This window comes from Aythya fuligula, chromosome 1, assembly GCF_009819795.1.
Source record: "Aythya fuligula isolate bAytFul2 chromosome 1, bAytFul2.pri, whole genome shotgun sequence".
Lineage (NCBI taxonomy): Eukaryota > Metazoa > Chordata > Aves > Anseriformes > Anatidae > Aythya > Aythya fuligula.
Window position 1 is genome coordinate 46,105,931 of NC_045559.1, and position 18,893 is coordinate 46,124,823.

An 18,893-nucleotide genomic window follows, 5' to 3' on the forward strand; every position below is an offset into this window, starting at 1 on the left:
GAGCCTGTGGTTAGGGCAGCTGGCAGTGCAATTCGTCTAATCGCTTTAGGTATAGGGGACTGACTGCACCATCCCAGCTGAATCCCTGAAATGGGGTGCTGGTGCTTGTAGAAAAAGCACCTTTGAGAACCCTGCTGCAGCAAGCCTGAAGAAAAGCACGGCCTCTGGTTTAGGGGTCCCAGCTGCACTTCTTGTCTGAGAAGGAGCTGAGCTGTGTACTGGGGCTGTGAGAGAAGCTTCTCTGGAAAGAGACAGAATCAGATACTGGTTGATAAAAAGATGAGTGAGAGCTACAGCCTTTAGGTGCTTCCAGAGTAAAGGGAATGGGGCTTACAAAGACCTGAGTTTTGGAAGCAGCATTTTAATGCCTATAGCTTCTCTTCTGGAGAAAAAAAAAAAAAGGATTTATTGTATTCAAATGTAGGGTTAATTAATGGAAAGGTGATGTTGAATTTATGACCAAAAAGAAAGACAAGAAAGAGTTTGATTGTCAGGAGCCTCATTTATACCTGTCCTACTCCCACTTCTGGCAGTTCCCAGACCTTAGGCAAGATAAGAGAAGTGCAGAGAGAACAGATGAAACTGTTCTTACAGCCACAGAGTGGCTAAAAGAAAAGCTTTGAGAAAAGGGGTAGCTTCCAGTCTAAGCATATAAAGTGTGTTGTACAGTCAAGGCCTTTTAGTTTTATTTCCACAAAAGAAATCTAAAGATCAGCCAGAGATAGCTTCTCCCCCTCTTTTTGCCTGAACTAAATTACTTTAAGGTATACTGATGTTGTTCATGATAACTCTGTTGCAACTACATTCATGCACTTACCATTAATAAATAATATTAATATTAATATTAATATTAATATAATTAATAAATACACAAAGCTCTAAGTCTTTCTTAGCTAAGTTGAACAAATTTTTCACAGAACAAACTTTTGCAAAGGTTTTTATCTTCATGACACTAAAACAGAGCTTTTAAAAAAGTGTTTCAAACCAGAACCACTAATTTAAAAATGGCTTTGAGTACCATCTATTAATAGATTTTCCTGCAAAAGTGTTTTAATGTGCATACAAATAGTGATGGGATGGACCATTAATATTTGACATAGTAAAAATTCATATTGCAGTTTATGGAAGCTGTGGCCTGCACATTCTGGGGAAAAAATACTGAAGAAATTTTATCTTCCCTTCCTTTTCTGTGTGGGTATCCCATATCATTGGCTACAGGAGAGAGAAGGCATCAGGCCTCTACGCAGAGGATGCTAAGAGAAGGGAGTTTGTTTCATATTGCTGTTGCATGGTGGCTGTCCATACTTGTCTGGCAAAAGGAATCCTCTTCACTGCTTCCAGGTCTGGCCCAAGATCTCTCTGCTTGAAGCAAAAGTCAAGTAGGGATTATCTGAGTCAGCATAACCCCATTGCTATTCCACATACCTGAATTAGGATTTATGTGCCCTTAAATGTAAAGGAGGAGGTAAATCTTAACCCTAGGGTCTTCATAGAATTTGGATATACCCCCAATGGCTTAAATTATATTAAAAATATCAGATAAAATACATCAGATAAACTATAACCGTAGATATATGTTTGTATCAACATGTTTTTCTGTACACACATGGCAAATTCAGAGATTTTAAACACATATGTGGTTAAAATGAGTGTTTTCCATATATTTTAATAAGATTTGTACAAGAAAACATTTGCTGTTAAGACAACACAAGAACACTCAGTTGCTAGACACTGACCCTCACTTAGCAAAGATATTATGACAGCTTCATACTCTGAAACAAAATTCTACCAGTTTTAAATGAGCTTTTAAAAAAAGGAATGGAAGCCTTAGCAGCAAGCAGGTATTAGCCCCCAAGACAACATCTTCAACACTGTCAGCTTTTTATCTTTGCAGCTGAAAGTTACACCATCAAATGCCCAAGCTGTGTTTGTATGAACATCCTTTTCTCCTTGGCCTTCCCTACACCTGCTAAGAGAAAGAGCAGTAACATTTTCAAGAGGATGGCAGTGTCCCACATGATGTCTGAGTGAACCCAAATGGCACGTGTGTACTGGGTCTGGCTGGAATGTTAACTTTCCCGGCAGCAGCCCATACAGTGCCGTACTCTGTACTTGCAGCTGGAACAGCAGTGTTATCACACCAGTGTTGTGTCTACTGCTGAGCAGCAGTGGCACAGCATTGGGCCTCTCTTTAACCCTCCTAGGGGGTGGGCAAAAAGTGAGGAGAGAAACATCACTAGGGCAGCTGACCTAAACCAATCAAAGGGATATTCCATACCATGTGGTGTCACACTCAGCAATAAAAGGTGGAAACAGGAAGAAGAGGGGGGGGTGGGCTCTCGTTGAGAAGACGTTGGTCCTCCTCTCAAACACCGGCTGCGTGCGTTGAGGCCTTGCTTCAAGGACGTGGTCAATCATCGCTCATTTGTGGGAAGTAGAGAGTAATTTCTTTCCTCTGCACTTCCATATAGCTTTCATTTATTTTGTTTGTTTGTTTTCCTCCCTTTTTTCCCCTTTCCCTTTTATTTCCCCTTAGTTAAATTGTTTAGTTCATGGTAGTCTTTATTTAATTATTATAATTATTTCCCTTTAATTAAATTATCCTTATCTCAACCTGTGAGTTGTTCTTTGCTTTACTTCTCCCCCTCCTCATCTAAAGGAGGGGGAGTGAGAGAGCGGTTGTGGGGTTTAGCTGCCCAGCACAGTAAAACCACCACAACAGGTTATTTTGGGCATGGCAGCTTTCCACTCAAGAGTCATCACTGCAGTCATTCATGGCTCTTCTGTCATTAGACACCATCATTGGGATGGCAGAGACTCCTGCATGACTGCTGGTGGATTAGTGTTACACTTGTTAAACATACAGGTTCCCTGTGTGATTATTCAGATGAGCAATCAGGTGATTCATTTCCTCTTTTAAGCATCTAGACACTGAGCAGAGCACCCAGACTACTGCTATTATTTGTATTTGCAGCTGCGTGTAATGGCCTCACTCATTACTGCCTGTGCAGTACCATTAGTGGATAGTGTATTACTGACACAAAGACACACTTGCCCTGAGGAGCCTACAGTCAAAAGCAGACACCAGCATAGCGTAGGCAACAAATATTCAAAAAGCACAGGAACGAGGGTTATAACACTGAAAGATTATGAGATATGCTTGTTATGTTCACCTCTTGCTAGTGCCTTGTTTTTTCAGTCTGTGCTGACACCTAACCTGAAAGATCTTGCAAGAGAATCATGTTCTGAATTCATATAGCTTCCTGTGATAAGCTGTTGATGTGCTAGTGGTATTTTTAAGACACAGAGGAGATATGTCAGAGAAACAGGAGCCTGATTTCACTGCAGATAGAATATTCTAATCAGCAAGCAGCTTATCAACACACTTACGGGCAGCAAATGCTTCACAAATGCTGGGGAATGCCAGCTGAAAATCCCCATCATTACTGACATAAATTTCTCGATAAGCCTCCTCAACAATATGAGCTATTGTTTATACCGAGAAGCACTGCTGAGGTTCAGTGGAAAGGTGTGTGGAGCTTTTTCCCCCCCAAACAAATGATGTACTGGATTCATGGGTGAGAAGCAGGCCTGCTGGCATTTGCAGCTCTTATTCTATTCAGTGGTCACGGCAAATGACGCCCTTTCATTTTCCTTTCCTGCACTTCACAGTACAAAAGAAAAACTTAAACCTAAACCAGCTATTTTTATTTTTGATCAAATCTTTCTTTCCCCTCTCCAGATGGTACATGCAGGGGCACGACATTAACCTGACACAAAAATGAGCATCCAGAAGCAAGTGTTCCATTAGCTCAGCTCAGCGTCTGATGTGTTTATTTTCAGAGGATCTGTGAAACAGGCTGACAAGCAGAATCTTTTGCTTCACATATCACTTATAGAGCTCCAGTGAGCAGGCACTGTAGGAAACAGGCAGTGGAAAAAGATTCAGCAAGACATGGCTGTTTATTTTATTTTTTCTTTTTAGGCACAGATACAGTCAATCAAAACCTTGATTGATGAAACAGGTTCATCAGAGAAAAAATTGAGATAATTGTATCATAACTACAAATTGTTATAAGAGATATTTTATGACACAATTATGTGAATTAGAGACTATTTACTTCAGAATGGTATATCTAGGCAGGAAAAATAAATTAACTTAAAAGAGTTACAGGTCCTCTGAATACAAATGGTAAGCTGTTTTTCAAATTCTTTTTGACTTCTTTGAGATCAAGTGGGATACTTTGATTTGCAGTCACCAAAATGGAGGGCTCAGGTTTTCAGGCTACTCTCATGCACAGCAGACCCAGAAGGTTCACGGAGTGAAATCATATGGCTTTGTCTATGCTAGGGAAAGAAGCCAAACCAGGACACTGTTGTGCTTGTTGGCCCGGGATCATTTATACTGGAAGTTGCTTAGCAAGGTCCCTGACGTGGTTTTGTCCTGTGCCAGTTAGCATCCCCCAGGTTTCGGGCACAGCCCTAGGGTTAGCACAGGTTAACGACCAGCACAACTGCAGGCCACATGCAGCTCCATGTTCTCCAGAAGTTTATGTGTATGAATGTGAACAGTACTGTGCTAGTGGCCTCAGGGTCAGAGAGCAATCTCTGCTTATTCCTATGGATGCACTTTCTGATATCAAACAGAGAAAAGGCAAAAAATGTCTTCAGCACTAAAATCACAAAATCATGGAATGGCTGAGGTTGGAAGGGATCTCTGAAGATCATCTAGTCTAGCCACCCTTCCAAGCAGTATCACCTAGAGCACATTGCACAGGATGACATCTAGGTGGGTTTTAAACATCTTCAGAGAAGGAGACTTTACAACCTCTCTGGGGATCTTTCCAGTAAATAGTGTTGGTAGCTGTACTTTCTTGTTATTGCATGGTGACTGTGTAAGAGTGTTCTGCTGTGGTAAAGCATCTCAGCAGGCATGGCTAATTTGGAAATACATGTACAAAGGAGAAATTGGCTTCCTTTGAGCTATTTCCAGAGCTGGACATGTAGAAGGATGTGAAGTACAGAAGAATGTACACTTGTTAGATGTGAGCCAGCTAGCACTTGGAGGTAGTGTAGGTGCACCATGGTGCTGCAGCTCATGGGATGAATCTCAACTGACAAATACCGACAGCATCCCTGTGTGCAGGTTTTGGCTCAGGTCTCTGCTAGCTGGTGGAGATTGCCTTTATGGTCTGGTGCCTTCCCCAAGCTTTCTGTGTCAGCCAGGAGGCATCTTTTCTTAGGTGTTTGTATGCAGTAGATCACTAGGGTGGGAGGGGGTTGACCAAAGGGTTTAGCTATTATAGAAACAAAAGTAATAGATAACAGGGGTCACTAAAAATGAAAATTAACAGCATCAATTAGTGTGAAAGTCTGACTCGCCTGGAGAGGCAATTAGTGGCTCCAAACCAGACAAAACTGAGATGTCCTCTGCCACCTCTAACTTCATTAAACCAATGAGGTTTTCCACTGAATGTACTTGGCAAGCACACCACAAATCCTTTCTGAATTCTCTGCTGCTTTCAAAAAGTAGCACCTCTTGGGATCTGAAATCTGCTGACACAGGTGTTATAAAAGAGTTTTTGTAGGATTGACAGCAAATAAAATATTCTGCTACTTATTGCAAGCCTTTTGACGGCATAATTATGGGTATCCTTGCTCCAGGCTTCCTGACTGATTCCCACGTGACAGACATCCTCACAGATTTTATGCATTCAACAAATGCATTGACACTCTCCACAATATTTCAGCATAAATCCAGGAATGGAGCACGCATCAGATGACTGTCTATTTTAAATCTGTCTCACAGCTTTCGGTGTTGCCGTCTTTTCTGTGTTGCAGAAATTCTCGCTTTTGCCTCTCAGCTTTCTGAAACAGAAATAAAAGGATGTATCACAAACACCAGAAACAAAAGATGAGAACCACGGCTGAATCAGGGTTCTGTATGTACACATGGAATGCATATTAGAGTGAGCAATTCAATATAATGTTTTCTATTAAAGATAGATTAAAGGGAATTTGAGAGAAACTAGAAAACCAGAGCCTTCTCTTCACAGGTGTTGAGCACCTGAAACTTCCATTAGCTTTCTAAAGGCCTCTGTTTCTTTTAGGTTCAAGGTGCTCTGGGAACAAAAAGCACTTAAGAGAAACATGCTGCTTTGTAAATGGCAGTGGCCAATGACAGACAATAACAATCTGAGGAAGGACAAGGAGCACTTTTCTGTACAAAGACAGGAGCACCTCTGGTAAAAAAAAAAAAAAAAAAAAAAAAAAAAGAAAAGAAAAGAAAAAAAAAAAACCACAACAGGACAACTTGATTTTTTTTATTTTTTTTTTCTGTGCTTATTTGAACAGAATGGTCTAGAGCAGATCTATTAAAAATCTTCACTAAATCTTGTTTCCGTTAAGGATTTGATATCATTTGTGAACATGGACACCATCTTTAGCTTTGACTCAAAGTACACTATGCTGCTTTTCCCTTATTCTTTGTAACTTTAATTGTGCAGTAAAGTATTCTTAACCTCCTTATGTGGCACTATTCTAGGAGTCTGCTTTCTACTGTACATCTATCTTCTTTTATCATATCTTTGGCTTTTCATTCCGTAGCTATTGCATCTCAGTACTGCTCTCATTTTTAGTAACCTGTAGCCTAACTTTCAAAAATCCCTCTCTTTTCAAAATATGCTTTATACCTTGTATAATCATCACTTTCTACAGGCTTCTCCCAGAGCAACAAATTTCAGTGCCAATGTGCAAAGTGCAATGCTGAGTTTCCTTTCGCACTTATGCAAGCATTGAGATACGAGGAAGTTGTACAGGTGTAGCAAAGGCAAGTTCAGCTCATTATATTTGCATTCCCAAACCCCTTCTTGCTGTTTCTCTGAAGTGAAGTGTCTGAAGTCCTCAGACATCTTTCCTGCTCCCACATGCCATGGAGCCCCAGGGATTGATCCCTGAGTGTGGGTGCTGCTGGAAGTCAGCAGTTGAGAATGCAGGGAAGACTGGAGGCTTTTCTTCTCAGCTTGTCCCTAATGCTAATCATGCTTCTTTGTAGTTACTTTCCCCTGGGTAATGTAAATGACTGATAACTCAGCCTGTAGCCCTGAGACCTTTCAGTAGAAATTGTCATACCTGTGTTTCAACAATAGTGCTACTACACCAATGTTACTGATAATGTAATTGGCATTTAAAAGGAAAAATATTGTAATTTTGCATCCTAAAGCTGTAGAGAAGAGGACTAGAGCCTCTTAAATCACACCAAAGTTTGTAATATAACTGCAAAAGCAGTTAGGCGAGGAGGAGGATATCCAGCTTAATTTTGACCTTTCTGAAAACAATTGGTGAGCTAAAGAACTGCCTGAATTTGTGGTCTGGAGGTGACATGTAACTTGTAATATACAGTTCACAGTTTCCTTCTTTCCTTCATCCTGTGTGGTACTTGATAATGCAGCCAACAACTCTCTTCCCATAAAGGACATTGCTTTAAGCATGGTTCAGTAATCCCCAAACTCATTCCTCATTGTGGCTTTGGAAAAGGGTTTTGCCTATGCTATTCTGCCCATGTTTGTGGAAATGAGGGCAATAACAATCCCTCACCTTCACCATGAGGGTGTTACAGGGAAGACATTATTCCATGAAGATGAAAAGGTACAGCCTATTTGAGATTTCTACTGTTATCCATCATCTTTCTGTTAACTTCCACATTCTAATTCTATTTCACCCTCCTAATTTTGATAAAAGCTTGATAAAGAAGGGAAATGCACAGGCACAGCAGGAGGATATCTAAGAGAATTAAAGTGTTCCACTTGGCACAGTGCTTCTGTAATTCTTATTTCCTGTTCAGGGCTTCGGTGTACCAGTTCAGGGTACAAGATACCTGGGATTGAAACAGTGCTCCCTGTGCCTTGCACTCCCTGTGGTACCTCTGCTTTCCCTGGAGCATGTTCCTGACTTCGAAAGGTCTGAAAGGAAATTCACATTTCTGCATTATAAAGAACACTGCAATGCCCGCATGGAAATATCATTACCACACAGTAAATAAAGGGTGGGGTGAAAGGATACTATCTCTGCTCCAAATACCTGATCTTTCTTCCAATAGGGGCAGTACATCAAACTCTTCACTCTATATAAGCATGTTAGGCTGAGGAATGAACTCAGCATAGACTTGGGATTGTGCTGGACTTTACACTGAATGAGTGAAGGACCAAAGGAGAAGGATAAAAGTTATTCACAGAGGATTGAGGTGTTTTACAAGGGTGACACTGAGTCCAGTAGGGAGAACAATCAGTAGCAATTTTGCCAACTGTTACTGCCTAATATAATGTAATGAGGAATGACCATGACCACAAGCTGTCATTTGAGAACCAATATTGCTTGTTAAGACCAGCAGTCCATTGATAGAGCAGGGCTGCAGTGCAACATCTGGCAAGAAGTGCCATCACAGGGGTTGTCAGGAGCAGGCACCCTCACACAGGGAGCACCCAAGTGCTGTGGTGAGAAAAGCCAAAATTATTTACTTCATTGTCTCTGTGGGAGTCCTGAGCATGAAAAGATTCTGCTCTGCAGGACCTCCAATGTGATATCCTGGTGCTGCTGTCTGCCAAGCTCAGCAGGCATCCGCCACCAATGGGGAGCCTCTTGGGCAGATAGAATTAAAAGGTGAAACAAATACTTGTGTGTATGGCCTATGAGAAACATTGACACTGAAAACTGATAAGACAAGGAGGCAGCAGGGAAAGAAGAAGTGTAAATGAAGTCCATTTTTGAGGGAAGCAGCAATGACCAGAACACAGTAGCTAGCCCTGAACTCTTTCTTCAAAAGCGGAAAGACCTGCTGAAGAGCAAAATCACGAATGTTCAATCCTGTTAAGTGAGCTCCCAGTAGGAGTAATTTTTAAAATGAAAAGCATGCCCACTGTTCAGAGATACAAGCAGGAGAATGGCAGGGGAATCTACAAAAGGAGAGAGGTGATGAAGAGAGACAGCAGGAAATCAAACTCCACTCAGAATAGCAACCTGCAAAGATCCAGCACACTCCTGCCTACAAAATAACAAATAAAACTCTCCCCAAGATGAATAAACTGCTAAAAGCACTGGTAGAAAAAAAACGAGTTGTACCTACAGGTACCTCATGGCCCTTTTAAATGGTAACAGTTAGAAATCTTAATGTGAATACAAACCTAATTTTTTTTTTTTTTTTTTTTTTTTTTTTTTTTCTTTCCTTTAATTCACATTATACATGCTTTTGTACTAGCAATGTATTGAATACAGAGTTTGGCAACTCAGGAGAAAACATTTTGTTTCCAACAACCTACATCACTGATAAAGTTTTTTTGTGATTTTTGTTTTTCATTTTATTTTGATATATTAATCCTCAGAAAGGATATCAATTATAGATCCAAATTACTGTGAATGAGATACCTTCATATTAGATTTATACTTGGTATAGTGAGGGAAGCCAGAAGCTAGTGTAATCTCTGTCTTAATCAGAAGAAGTCTGCTTAAGGAATATATTCTTGATTTGTAGGTGTTCTCACTGCCCACATTCATTATTCAGGTGTAAAAATTGCTCCATTTGTTAATCCGTGGCATTAGCTTTCTGATAAGGAAGCTTGCAATGAGTTGCATATAATTTACTGTTGAAATAGCTGTGGCTCTCATATTAGGAATATCAAGCATTATTTCAGGCTGATAAAGTAAGTAGATTTATTTATTTATTTATTTATTTATTTTATTTTCAACTTCATTGCCTTCACCAAGTTCAGAGGCATTTACTCTACCCTTCTTCAAAGTCTGACACCATCTAAACTCATTAGAGTGAGGAGCTTTGAGTGGTCAGGCATGGTACTAGGCCATAAGGACTCGATCAGGAATTTAAAGTCACTGCTCAAAACTAGAAAGATGGGTTGATTTCATTACTATTGACAGGCAGGTCCTTGAGACATTTACCACAGGAGGAACTCATTTAGATAATAAATTCTCACTGGTGTTTACAAAGTAAGCTTTAATTCCTGTCCAAAAGAAAAATGAAGGATTTCTTCTTTTTCCAGTAATGACATATTGGGATTTAATGCAGACATATTTAGATTATAGGCTGGTCAACAGTTTCACTGGGAAACTTTGGACAAACCTGTCCAAGCAGTAATTTTCACTAAGTATAGCACCATTGTGTCACTTCTGCTTCAAGTTATAGATATTTCAGTACTGTACAAAACATCAGGATTACAAGACAGTTATTAACTTCCCATAGATATTTGTGAATTCTTCAAGACCAAAATGCTTGATTCAATAGTATGAAACTTCATTTAACTTACTACCTCCAGTTAATTTATCTTGTCCAAATTGCTTAGTAATCCTAAATCATTAAAGTGCTTAAAGTAATTAGTTTCAATTTTTATTTTGGCACATTTTCATTAAAGAAGTTTCTTTTTCAGCTGGTTAGAGAAATCTGGTGAGGAAACAATTGTGTTGAGGTGGTATTTTTTGCTTCCACAGGTGTGGTACTTTTGGTCAGTGTCTGTTTATATGGCATCCTCTTCCACAAATATGCTGTGGGTAACTGAGCTAGGATGTCCTCATCATGTTTGGGATAGTCACTAAGTACATATTAGCAGCACATTAACCTGGATTCTGCGCACTTGACAGAAGTGGAGTTAGGAGAAGAATAAATCTTTCCTCTTCAGCTTGTGAAACCTAGCAAAGCAATTGTGGCAGCAGCTGTGAATAGCAAACACATTACTGATTTTTATTTAATAGGTTTAGTTGTTTTAGGATCCGTGCAGGCACACCTGGACTCTTCCTTAAGACTGTTCTCTTTTCTGTTACTACTGCCTTAGATACAATAGCTGAGTATTTCCTGATGCAGGTGGCTAATTTGCAGCAAAACCCAGAGAAGCATTGAATTTCCCCAAGAATGAGTTTCTAAGTAGTTAAAACAAGCACCCAAATTTGAGGAATTTTTAGGAGGGCTACAACAATCTATTGGGATGGTTTCAACTACACAGGATGAACTGGCTCTACAGCTGGAGGTGATCGTCCATGTGGTCTTCAATGTATTGAAAATAAAGATAGTGCTCAAAATTACTGGCATAAGTAACTGTATAACCAAGAATATTCATGACAGTTGCACTAATTTAGTGTGTGATCAGGATTTTGAGATTGCTATGATAATTAGGTTGGAAAGTATATGCCCAGGCACGTAATGTCTGGCTTTGGAAATAGACTGAACATGCAAATAGGCACTCTTGTTAATCCTTTACTTTGTTTAAAGCACTGGAGATCACCAGCTCTACTGTTCACTTTAATGGGTCGAGTAGTACCCTCTATACCTTTTTTTCTTTGTTTCTTTCTTTATAATAGAAATAACCGGTAGGCAGTATTTTTTCCAGAATAAGGTGGAAGCCAAGTCAGAGAAGTAAGTCTGCATACATACTCCTATGTGTAGAATCATAGAATGGCTTGGGTTGGAAAGGACCTTGGAAATCCAACCCCCTGCCATGGGCAGGGACACCTCCCACTCGATGAGGTTGCTCAAAGCCCCATTCAACCTTGCTCAAAATTTCCTCTTTAAAGGATACGACTGTTTACAAAATGAAGCTCTGAAAATTTAGGAAGTGACAGAATGCAGCTTGCCTCTGCACATTTCGTAGAGGTCTGCTCTGTTTTTTGTTTTGTTTTGTTTTGTTTTGTTTTTCATTATGATGAGCACTTGATTATATGGCTACATGTTTTTTTACTCACAGGTGTCTGGGATGGATTAGGATCACTTGCTGAGCAGCTTTTCAATATTCTGTTTTATCATCATCGTTCAGCACGTGGCCCCATGTCTCAGGTATTGCTCTCCATTCAAGCTGTGCTCTGGATACATAATTATTAATTTCATCAGCAGCTTTTTGGTGGCAGTTACTGCTATTGTTTTCAGGTGGCTTGCAAATAGTGGTGAATTCTATTTCTCCTCTCTGAGATGACGGAACATTGTTATCTTAATTTTTCAGGTGGAACAAAAAGACGCAGCAAGATTAAAGTCCAGAGGCTCTGCTAATTTCAGCCACCAAAGATCTTTCCTAATTACCCTTGTGGAAAGCTGATAGCATTAGCAATAGCCTTCATGTGGTTCAGTGCTAACAAAGCCTAGCCAACGGCTGTCACAGCCATTTACTAATGGGAGAGGCTCTGGAGGCCTAAGCTCCTTCCAAACTCTGAAGGCAAATGTGCTGTAGACAGACACAGGCTTGCTGGCTTGTCCCCTCTGCAGCGTATGATCCATGAACAGCCAGATGCTCTGCTCTCCACCCTCGCCTCCAGCTGGAAGGGGGAGCTTTTCCCTATGTGCTGCTGAGAGCCAGCTGAGTCAAAACTACTGCTAGCCCTGGTGACTGGATCTTAGGAAGGCTTATAATGTGGTCAGATTTGGGCTGATTCACACAGAATTAGCAAAGGATCTGTTAACCTTTCCAGAAAATGATGCTAGGGTATATATTGTTCCTTCAAGTTGTTCTTAGAAGAAAAAAAAAGAACAGTCTGGAGTTGGATATTTCCCTACATATTTAGCCTGCCTGGAATAGAAATTGAAATCTCCCTAGAATACTTCAGCCCCACAGGTTAAAATGTAGCAAAATTAAGAAGCAGGGAAATCCTGGATGACTTTACTGTCGAAGAGTACTTGTAGTGGCCTTGCTGCTAATAAGAAGGCATATACATGCACAGATGCACCCAAGGAGACTTCATGCACATACACAAGCACAATAATTAGCAGGACGCTGGATGCCCTCTCATTTATTTCACTTGTTCTTCTCTGTACAGCTTAATCTTGCAGACAGTTTGCTTTAATCCTGAGTGGATGAAAACGGCAGGAGTTTGTATAAAATTGGTGTAAGTTTTCAGCCACTGAGAGCAGAACACATCAGAAGGCAATGCTGAATAAATCCAGAGGAATACCATGGCATTAATTGTGCATCGTGCTGAGCATACCTACTGTGGTAGAAGGTGACTCCCACCCCAATGATGGATGGCATCCTGAATGAGGTAGGACCTCCTCATGTTTCACCTACGCAGAATTGCTGAAAGCTTCATGTTGTGGTCTAATGCAAATTAATTGAATTTAAATGGTAAACACTGAATTGTACAAACAACAGAAGTACAAAGTGAAAGAACCCACCACGGTCATTCCTCTTTTGGAAATGTGGTAACACCTTCAGAGAAAAAATGATTAAATGTGTAGGGAAAAAAATCATTTGCCAGTGGAAAAAAAATGCATTAGACCTTTTAAAAAGTGACCTGCCAGATGTTTTGTATATTAATGATATCTTTTACATAATATAAGTGAGGGTAATGCATGTATCAGTAAGGGCTCAAATTTACAAGGAGTGTGAAACAATAATTTAATTCTCCTGAGATATGTTATCAACTCCAGTCCCATGCTTTTTATACACATGTAAACTTCAGTGGAAACCATCTTAACTGCTTTCCTTCTTATTAAACAGTCTTCCAAAATCTATAATTCAGTGAGACATTAAGCAGTTGGCATTTGTTGCTATACAATCCAATTCCACAAGCCCCACTGTGAATTCAGCAGGGCATTCTCTACTAGCCAGCTTCTGTTATCAGTAACTCTACATGAAAGAACTTGCATTTTCCTACTAATGAAGAAGACTGAAGAATAATAAAGTTGTTCAGTATTTTAAAACCTTAGTGTGGATTGCAGCCTTGAGATTTAAATGCAGAGAACTGTTGAGATGCTTTTGAATAGAAGTGTCTCTCACTAGTAAGTGCCCGTATACTTTTACCTCCTACAGATGAACATATACAAGTTACAGTAACATTTAGACATCAGGAGGATAACATCACTGAATTCTATTAGGAAATCTTAAATATTAAATGAGCTGTATCTATATTAGCAAATAATGAGTATGATCTGTGTCTTTTAGGAGCATTATTTTTGCAGAACGATAAGTTTTGCCCTTCACACAATTTATTGACTGATACGCATTTGAGCAGCACTCCTGACATAAGTTCTGACCTCCAAGGCCTCTACAGACATACAGTGCACTAAGGTCTTCATTACTCTTTCATTATCAACCTTGAGTTTGCTTGGTGTGCCACCATCTCACCTACATGAGCCCACTGGAGCTTGAGGAAGCAACTTTCATTAAGTGAAGCAGCTGGCGGTGCTCCCAAGATGACCATGACAATGGTCATCTACATGACAATGGATGTGTCAGGTAGCAAGCTCCCTGCCGATGAAGCAGCTAAGCTGTCTGTGGAGGCATGGGGCTTGTATTGGGTCTACATGACAAGGTTTTTGTAGTGTGGGGCTGTAGTGGTGGCCTCCGTGAGAATAGTTCAGAAGCTGCCCCAAGTTAGGTAAGGGCCAGTTTCAGCTGGTTGATGTGGCCTGGAGGAGGCTGCAGCCCATGGAGAGCCCCTGCAGGAGCAGGCCCCAGGCCAGAGCTGCAGCCCATGGAGAGGAGCCCATGCAGGAGCAGGGGGTCAGGGTGAGCTGCTGCCATTGTTTTCTGGTTACTTGCCTGAAGAACAGGATATTTACTCTCTGGTAAAACATGTAATGCCCTGCTTGTTTCTTGGATTATCATTTCTGCTGCAAAGTCTTCCCCATGCTCTCCTACCTGTCTCTGTTAAATCAAGGGGTACATCATTGCTTTTAGAAAATCACAGACCTAGTTTACTTCCTTAGATATCACTGTCTATCTGCCTTGGTCCTACACAACCAAAGAAGGGAATATCAGCATCGTGGGAGTAATGTACAACATCAAATTAATCTGGAGAAATGTTTTCAACAGGGAGGATTTTCAATTTAGCAGATAAAATACTGTTTTGGGGAATAAAGTGCTCTGAGTTTTTGACTCTCTCAGTGGAGGAGAGCCTGTATCCCAAAATCAGTAATATTAGGGTGAGTTTGCACCACTGAAACCAGAACAAGTTTTGCCACTTATTTGCAGATGGGCAGGCTGGAGATTTTGCTTTTCTGGGTTTGTATCTTTCTTTCTTTTTTTTTTTTTTTTTTTTTTTTGACTAGATAAATTATTGCCATAAGAACATTGCTAAAATCATTGTCAAGTATCAACTGCAAATATCTTTTACAGAAAAATGCTCCATCTCCCTACCTTCTGCACAAACAATTATGAGGTTAGAGAAGTTTCTACATGGGGCTTTTTTTTTTTTTTTTTTTTTTTCCCAGTACAACATTGTGCCAGCAGAAGATTTCTAAGATGCACAAAAGTATGTAACACATTAATGATCCTGATTTTTAATGAATTTTTAAATGAATTTGTGCTGGTGCAATCAGTTTTGTTAACTGCTGAGCAACAGTGTCTGTGTTCACAATTAATTGTGGAAGTAAAATGACAGCCACGTAGATAGAAGCTGGATTTAAATCAGCAAGTTCCAATTAAATACATGACTGCAAACTACACAACTGCAGATCTGTAACAATGATATTGTCAGTAAAGATCAGAGAGGTGTTTGAAGACAATTATGACATCAGCTTAAGGGTTGAAATTCTGTACTTTCTCGTGTCTGTAAGGAGACCTGGATCTCTCACTTCAAAAGCCTAAACTGTAGGGGTGAATGGGAAGCATAGAGAAAGGCCATGACAGTGGTGTGTTGCAAGGACTCCAGATATACCAGGACAGGAAGGTCGCAGGGCCTCTGTTTTGTTAATTGGTCTAGAAAAAGAAGGTTTGTTTCTCCTGTGGACTACTGTAGAGACAGAGTGCCAGCCTCTGTGTGCAATAATTGCAACTTTAAACTCTCCTGTTTGAATAAGATTTCTTAAGAAGCAAATTGTTAAGCATATGGATTGTTCTGGCTAAGAGCAAAAAAGAGCACTGCATTTTAGGACATTAGGACATGGAAAGGTGGCATCCGTTGCCTCAGAGAACAACTCAGGATCACTGCTACATTATTTGAATTGCCTTTATTTTTCATTTATTTATTTATTTATTTATTTTCCCATTTTGGGACATACAAGAATGAGGAATAGTTGCCTACGTTTAGACTTTTTGAAATTTACTTGTTGTATAGCAATTTCTGAGAAAAAAAACACAGAGTAGAATTGTTCATTTGCTGGAACACTTTTGCTCATCTCTTTTTGTAGATTTTTTGGCAATGTGTGAGTAAGATGTGTGTCACACCTGCTGCGGTGTAGGCTAATGTGCAATTGTCCATCAGGAGACCCATCTCAGTGGTATTCTTTAGGATACCGCAGCAGCTTTGAATAACCTTCAGCTGTGCTATTGTTGTATGTTGGAGAAGAGTTTGTAAGCTTCCTGAATTTGCGGATGTGGGGGACAATCAAAGTATCTTTCTTTGTGAATTGTAGGCACCCCACAGAGATGCTCCTTTCCTTCATGTTATTCACCACCAGCAGCTGTGAAGGGGGGGGCAGATAAGAACTACTCAGTCACTTCTCAAGTGACGTCCTATATTTTTGCCATTGCAACATGGGGACTCGGAAACTTTCTATGAGTCCCTGCTGTTAACAGCCAAGCCTGGCTTCCGTGGGTCGCTGGGTTTGAAGACCTTGAGGTAGGACAAAGGACATGCCCACAAGAATGGTCTTATTTCATAGCTAGTGAAGTAGAAAACATTTCCTAAATTTATTACAAATCTTGAAGAAAAAAAGGAGAGGGACATAGAGAAGCAGAGAGCCTATATTCATCCAGCCCCAGGCTCCTTTCATTCAGCATGAATGTCACATGACAGTGAGAGATACCAAAGATAGAAAACACTGGCCAGATTTTTTTCTTGCCTGCTTCTGTTTTCATCTGCATGTAGCCAGCTGGAGATGCAGATTACAGCTAGTTTATTATTTTCTTGAAGAAGTGTCTATTTCTTGGCAGGCCAAATGCAGGCAGAGACACAGTAAGAGACACTCTACATGTTCCAGGAGCACCAAGGAGATGGGCTTGGAGCAACATCCAGGTCCAGCAGTGAACATCTGTCCTAGCCACTTGTGCTGCAGGGACAGGAGGGTAAGTGGAGGCTTGGCGCTGGGCAGGACATGTGCTGCCTGCAGGCTGGTGACCCTGGCAGTCTGGTCCTGCTCTAGGGGTGCACAGACCTCTGTGCACTGGGAGGAGAGACAGTGACAGGTCTTGTCCTCTATTATCCTTTGAAATAAGGATTATCAGTGTTAGTGATGCTCAGCTATTCTTCTGGGCACATTTGTTATCCCTGTCTATGCCAAGCTCTGATACAGTTGCAGGCCCAGCTGCAGTTGTCTGGCTTGTTCACTTTGCCAAGGGCTAAAGGGAGATTGATCAGAAAGAGTTGAGTCACTGGGATGAAGATACAGGGTGGATGGCATGGAGGTGGCATGCCATGGCATAGAATAGAACAGAACAGAGCAGAATATATTTTTAAAACTGATAGCTGTTTTGCTGTCCTATTCCCTGGCCTTCTGATCTTGAGGTCTATTCCTCTGCTGTGACAGAAAGAGCAAGAGAGGTTAACTGGGGAATTAGCCACTCCTTATACAACTGGCATATTTTCTGCACTGGAGAAACATAAGCAGCAAAATGAGTGATCTTAAAGGAAAAGTGGAAGTGTGGATTCTTGACAGGATGGAGGAAATAAAGTGATTTTAATCCTTTGGACTTTGGACTGTAGTTAAGTGGCTTTGGGGCAGTTGGTCTACGCAAGAAAGATAGGTCACACAGAGGGGCAGTTCGGGAAGTATTACTTAAATATTAGGATCACATGACAGTAGATATTGGGATTACAGAACAGCGTGACAGTTAAGCAGTTTATTTATTTGTTTGTTTGTTTATTTTCAAAACTGATTTTAAGGGCATCCCCTGCCTCAGGTGGTCAGCCTCTTCTTGCAAAGGCTGTGAAAGCATCACAGAGACTTATTTGTGACCACAGCTGAAAATGGTATCATAATAGCCAGACTTAGACTGTGCTTCAAGGTCCTCCTTGAAGAATCTGATGCAGGGCAGAGAAGTGACCAGGGTGAACTAGCCTATTTTTGCCAAATTTTCTGTGATTTTAAAATTTTGCTGCTGAAGAAAATTGGACCAAGACAAAAATAAATCAATTCTGTATGCATAGGCAATAAAAATCATTTTTGTACTTGTTTTGCATTGCCTGTCCTTCCCACCACACCTCTTTGTCATTCAAAGTATGCTCATAGGAAACTTCAAGGGAAGCTGCCAACATTATCAACATCAAGAGAGACAGACACACCAATGACATAGGATGTAAGTGAAAGGGTACCACTGAGAAAAGCTACACAGATGGTATTATAGATTAAAAAACCTGGCATTTCTAAAGCTCAGGATTGTTAAAAACGGAAACAGATAGAAGGTGAGAGGGTGAGAGAGAGGAGTAGCTTGCTTATTCTGTCCTTCTGGTTTGATATTTCTAGAGGCCCCATCTGTACTTTGCAAGAATGGGTTTGTGCTTTTGGTTGTATTCCCAGCTTGTTCTTCTTGGTGTTTATAGACTATCCCACATGACAAGTTCTTTGCCAAGCATTCTGATAGGTCCTTGCAGCAAGAATTGTTCTGTTCTGGGGCTGTGCTGAGGCGTTTTACATTCCCAAAGTGAGGTACAGTCCAGAGAAGTCCTGTGAGGAATGGCTTTGCTGTTTGTGGGGCAGAGCAGTACTAGGTCTCTCTCTTGGCCTGCCTTGCTTTTAACTAGAATGACAAATTCTGTTATAGCCATTGCTCATTCATTCCCTCTTTGCCTAAAACTAAATCATTTACTCTAATAGTTCCCAAATCGTAGCCTCTTGCACCCTATTAAAATGTGTTTTCTAGGGTGCTCTGAAGTGGTGATTTCAGGAAGGGAACATGTTCTGAGAAATTTTGGTAGTGCTATATTTGAGCAAAAGTTTTCAAAAACCAGACTTGTCTCTTTCACAAGGC